This window comes from Propithecus coquereli, unplaced genomic scaffold (genome assembly GCF_000956105.1).
Source record: "Propithecus coquereli isolate 6110/MARCELLA unplaced genomic scaffold, Pcoq_1.0 Scaffold50, whole genome shotgun sequence".
Taxonomy (NCBI): domain Eukaryota; kingdom Metazoa; phylum Chordata; class Mammalia; order Primates; family Indriidae; genus Propithecus; species Propithecus coquereli.
The window spans coordinates 5,528,275-5,533,805 of NW_012150841.1; the positions used below are offsets into that span (position 1 = coordinate 5,528,275).

Here is a 5,531-nt window from a genome sequence, read left to right on the forward strand (position 1 = left end):
AGACCCCTTCCCTATAAAAAATAGAAAAAAGTTAGCCGGGTGTGGTTACCTGTAGTTTCAGCTACTCGGAAGGCTGAGGCAGGAAGATCACTTGAGCCCAGGAGTTGGAGGTTACAGTGAGCTGCGATGATGCCACTACACTCTAGCGGGGTGACAGAGTAAGACCCTGTCTCAAAAAAAAAAAAAAAAAAAAAATCTCAAAGTGGCCAACTTCTTAATATACCAGTCTAAAAGGAAAGAAAAGTTTGAAAACAGACTTTAGTTCCATTAGCAGTCATTTTATTTCAGATACGCTGCTCAAATTGAAAAACAACTCAGTTTAATATGGGAGAAAAGGCTACATAAGTTAACTTTAATTTGTTTAATACTGGAAATTCTTTCTTGTCATCAAAATATTTTCATAACTCAGTACCAAATTGCAGATGACCATTTAGCTAAGCTATTAGGAAGGCTCTGGGTCCTCTAGCCTCCAGGCTGGCACCTATTATCCAAATTACTTCACTTTTCAGGTATGTTTAGCATTTAGTCATCCTATAATACAAGAAACCTTATAAGAAAAAAAACACACCCTTGCTTCAATGCTATTTTTCATCAGAAGACTTTAATTTAATGCTCCTCTCCTTATTCCTCACTACAAGTAGAAGTAGTCCAAGAGTGATGTCATGGAAAACAGCTTCCCTAGCCTTTAGAGATTGGATCCAGTGAGAATTCTAGGAAAAGCCTCTACTGGGGACTAAAACCCCAAATCTTCTAAGTTACATTCTAACATGAAATCACAAATACTGTAATGTTAGCATTTTAGTTCTCTGAAAGAATTACGCAACTAAACTAAATCTTTCGGAAGGTCTTGATGTTATGATACAGATTTCCTGCAAATATTTAAAGTCTATGATGCAGAATCATTAACTAAGTTCAAAGACCTTATCAAAGACAAAGGATAACTTTTCTATCCATTCTTATTTGCTTCAATGATTCAGCCAGATGAGTTTTAAGGATCTTATATTAAAAGCAGAAAATATGAGAACATATTTTGCCTTTCCTAGTTTCTTTATTCCAAAGTTAAAATTTCTAATTTTGAAAATGTCTTCCATTTTTGGACCAGCAATCATACAACATATACCCATGGCAGAGATGAACTATGAGAGCCTTTCCAATGATTCCTAAAATGGCAGTAATAATTATCTCTTATTACTTTCTCCCTTGTTGCTGCTGTTCCTTGAAAACCAGCCACCCTCTCACCTTAAGGCCTCTCTACTTGCTGTTCCCTCTGCCTGGATCATATTATCCCCAGATACGTATGGCTCCCTTCAGGTCTTTAGTGTCATCTTTTAAAATTGCAAAACCCCACCCATCCCATCAATCCCCATCCTCCTTCTCTGCAGTAAGTATATTAAAGGGTGATATAAGCTATCTATTTTACTTATTTAGTTTACTTTATACTTCAAATTTTTGTTTTGCTTCACTGACTGCTGTAGCTCCAGCACCCAGAACAGTGCTTGGCACATAGTAAATGCTTAATAAATATTTGTTGGATGAACAGATAATTTAATCCTCACAACCCTCAATGTTCTGTAACCATCCTGATTTTAAACATGAGAAAAATCAAAGCTCACAGAGATTAGGTATCTTGCCCAAGGCTATGATTGTTAATAAGTTGTAAAGTTGTAAAGTTGGGGTCTACCTAACTTTAGAACCTTCAAGATTAACCCGTATTCTACAATGCCTCACCGATGATTCCGTCTTTTATTTCTCTTCAATTAAAAAAACACCACATGAGCTACAATATTCAAATTTGGAGAAAATATATGCTAATAAATTAATCCACTCCCTCCACCAAGCTAAAGATGCCTTCTCCTCACAGTTAACAGTTATTCACTCTCAAAACATTTGCACCAGGAAAGGCCAAGCTTGACAACAGGCCAGAGCGACATCACTTGCGGGGCCTCTTATTCAAAATCAGGAAAAAAATGTCTTTAAAGGTACTAAAATATAAAGCTTTTCCCTTTTTTCTGTCTCTTTTGACTTGTCTCTGTCTTTTTTTATTTGCTGTTTAATGTCGGTCTAAGTAAAGAAAAATTAAAAATTTAAATTAGCATGAATTTTACCATTCACCTTTATATTGTACAATGCCAGTTTTACATACGGGGTTATTAAACCAACTGTGGGACCCTTCTGAACACCCATAAAGCCAAGATTTTAGCTCCAGATAACCCAAATCAAGGCAGAGAGGAGGTCAAACCTTAAAATTCCCAATAAAGCAGTGATTTGCCAAATTTTATCTTCAAGACAAGCAATAAATCCAATCCATAAAAGCAACCACTTTAAAGGAGGCTTTTCCTTTTGCTGTTTTAATCCTGTTCACCTTATATTATTCTGCCTTTTTACAAAACAAAAAAGCATACTCTGAAAGACAACTGGTATTGGACTAGAGGATTATAAATTTAATAAAACATCTACTCAGAAAACCATTTGTTAGCTAAAAATAATATACAAAAAAATGCTTCTCTTTCACTTTTTGTGGATCATTTAAGCCAAACCATACTACATTTTTGATGTGCCAAGTTAAGAATGATTCCATACTGATCTGTTACACATATAAATTCTGGCAAATAAATTCTATTTTCAAACCACAAATATCTACTATCCTATACTTCTTCCTAAATTAATCAGCAATAAAGAGTGCAAATGAACATCCTTTACCTCTGATAACTGTGACTCTAAGCACCTACTAAGTGCTGTAATGATTAAAAATGAGAACTAAATTACATAAATATTAAAGTGCCAAAAAGTTGAGATTTTCTATACATTTCTAGATCTATTAAGAATTACAGAACCATGAATGTATTTATAAGCTCTTCAAAAACGATTTTCAAATTAGTAGAGGTATTCAGGCATCCTGTTCCTTAGATATGCAGGCATTACATTTAGGGCATATACATCTAAAAAGCATTTTCTAAATTACAACTTAATCAGATTAACAAAGGAAAACAAATTCAGAAAACATAAAGGACAAATGTAAGGTGTTAAATATTCTAAGAAAGAGGGCCTAAGCGGCCTAGAAAGATGAAAAGCAAAGCCCTACAGTAACGTTAAATTTGAATTAAAGAATACCGTTATTTAAATAAGCAGTTAGCATTTCGTAGGAGGAAGGCCAAGCAACGTGATCATTACATATCGATCCACAGCACTGCTTTGCTATTCCGTACTTATTTGCTCACACTTATAATATAGAAATAAAGAGACAGCAACAGTTAGTCACTACAACATTAAGCACTCTGGCAAAGGTTATTTTAAAAATGGCCTTGCATTTTTACAACACCTTATAGCTATAGATTATTTTCACATATATGACCTCATATAGTCCTCGCAACCCTGTGATGTGGGTATTACTGACTAGATTTCATAGATAAGAAGCCGAGGCTCCGTACGCGATTTTCTGAGTCACCCAGTCGAACCCAGACCTTCCGATTCCACGTTTTAACCCCACATTTCGCATAGTTCTATTTCAGGCATAAATAGAATTTTTAAAGGGAAGGAACGGCTTAGGGAAAAAATAATCATGGTACCTGCAGCCGTATGCTGCAAAAAATGGCTGAATTATGCTTCTTCCTTTTTTCTCTCTCTCTCTGAAAAAAAAAAAATTAGATTTCGAACAATTTAAGTAAACTCAAAGACAAATTAGGTCTCGGCGTCTACCAAAGGTTTGACTCGGGTCTATGTAAAGAGGGCCACGAAACCGGTGCCTAGCTCGGGGCCGCGAGCGAAGCCCGGGCTCCGCAGGCCGGCGGCCAGGGGCGGCTACGTACCTCGGGGGTCCTGTCCAGCCTTTAGTGGACGGCAGTCTGCATGAGGAAGAAGCGGGCCGGCGGGCCGATCGGTGGGCGGTCGGGCGCCGGGACGGCACTCGGCAGGCTCCTCGAACGTCTACAAGGGGCCGCTCCCGGACCGGGCCGGGGCGCTCCGGCGGCGGACGAGTCTGCGCGCCTGCGGCCCCCTCGGAACCAGTCCTGGGAAAGAAGACAGCGCTGAGTCGCGAGTCCCAGACGGTCGGGCTCCGCGCGAGGCGGCGCGGCGTCGGCGCCGGGACCGGCCTTGCCAACGCCGGGGGCCTCGCAGCACCCGGCGGGGCTCGGCGGGAGGGCCGACTGGAGCAGCGGGCGGGGAAAAGGGCTGGGGGACGGCGGGCTGAGGTAAAAGCGCCGGCAGTGGCGGCGTCGACGACGGCGTCTCCGGGCTTCTGCCCCGAAGCGCGCCGAGCCTCGGGATCACCCACGCCGGGGGTGGAGGAAGGCGGGAAAGGGGCGGGGCAAGGGGCGGGGCGTGCGGGGCCACGAGCCGGGGGCCGCTCCGGGCTGCGCGCCCCCTGCGGGCCGCGGGAGGCGCCCGGGGCCCGCCCAGGGAGGCGGGGCTGGCCAGCACGGGGCCTCGTGCGCCGGCGTCTCGACGCGGAAGCCCGACACGCTGGGAAAGAGGGCAGGGGGTGGGAAGCCAGGGGATGGAGTGCTGGCCCGGGGAGGGCCCCTCGGCCCCTGCTGGCGCCCCTAGGGGGCCAGCGTGCAGCCTGGCGGGTGTTTACCTTCCCCCTGGTCGAGCGCCAATGCCGCCATCTTTCAGCCCAATGCGCGTCACTTCCGGCGCCACGGGAGCGGGAGCGGGTGTGGGAACCGGGTGGGGGGAGGACTGTCCTGAGCCCACTGCGCCCTGCGTCCTAGCCGCCCACACGCCACCCCAGCTCGGCCCCACCGAGAAAAAGAGGCGGCCCGGAGCTGTGGCCGAGGTCCCGGCCCGACGCTGCTTCCCCCGCAGCGCCGCCGTCGGGGCTGGGAACGCTCGGCTGTTGCTCGTCCCCTCGCAGCGGTCCTTCTCGGGCTGCGCGAGCGGTGGGCCCCGAGCCACTGCGGTGCACCCACCTTGGACAAGTTGAGGGTTAGAAAGCCGGGAAAGTGGGGTTTTTTTGCATCTTGCACACGGTGGGGGTGGGGGAACCGGGACAACGTGGAGGGAGCTTTGCAATAGCTACCTGTTACAAAAGTGACTAGATCTGCGCCAAATGACATCATTTTTGTAAAGCAATTTGCAGCGGTTTATTGCGTCACACTTCTGCTTGGCTTATTGCACAACGACACATTTCAGAAATAAATTTCCCAGAGGTGGGAAAATTCATAAAAAATTGCATGTCTGCACCACACGGAGAAATGCCGGATCTAAAAAAGCTGTTTCTTCTTGCGTCAAAATAAGCAAGAACGAACACTCAGAGGGCAGTGATTCTTGTTCGTTTTTAACAAATCAGCTGTAGAATTCTAGCTAATGCTTTTTAAATATCACCTTTTCTTGATTTAAGAATATAAAAACTACACTATAGGACTGTTTTTGTAGATTTATTATTATACAGGCTCTTTGTGGGAAAGGTGTAGATGACAAAAATACACGGTTGGAAGCCAGTGGTTCTACAACTAACCTTAAATTAGGGCATCCATTGCCCATTTTTGATCCTAAACTGAGGTATTTCTGCTTCCCCAACCCCCACCCCC

General features: G+C 44.5%; 1 protein-coding gene across 1 annotated transcript in view; it reads right to left on the reverse strand.

Moving 5' to 3' along the window:
* KLHL15 (kelch-like family member 15) overlaps nucleotides 1-4,007 on the reverse strand; it is a 40,907-nt gene extending 36,900 nt beyond the window's left edge. The window contains exon 1 of the mRNA XM_012656324.1: nucleotides 3,807-4,007. The gene's annotated coding sequence lies outside the window, so the exon portion shown is untranslated. The remainder of the gene's footprint in view (nucleotides 1-3,806) is intronic.
* Nucleotides 4,008-5,531: the final 1,524 nt, after the last annotated feature.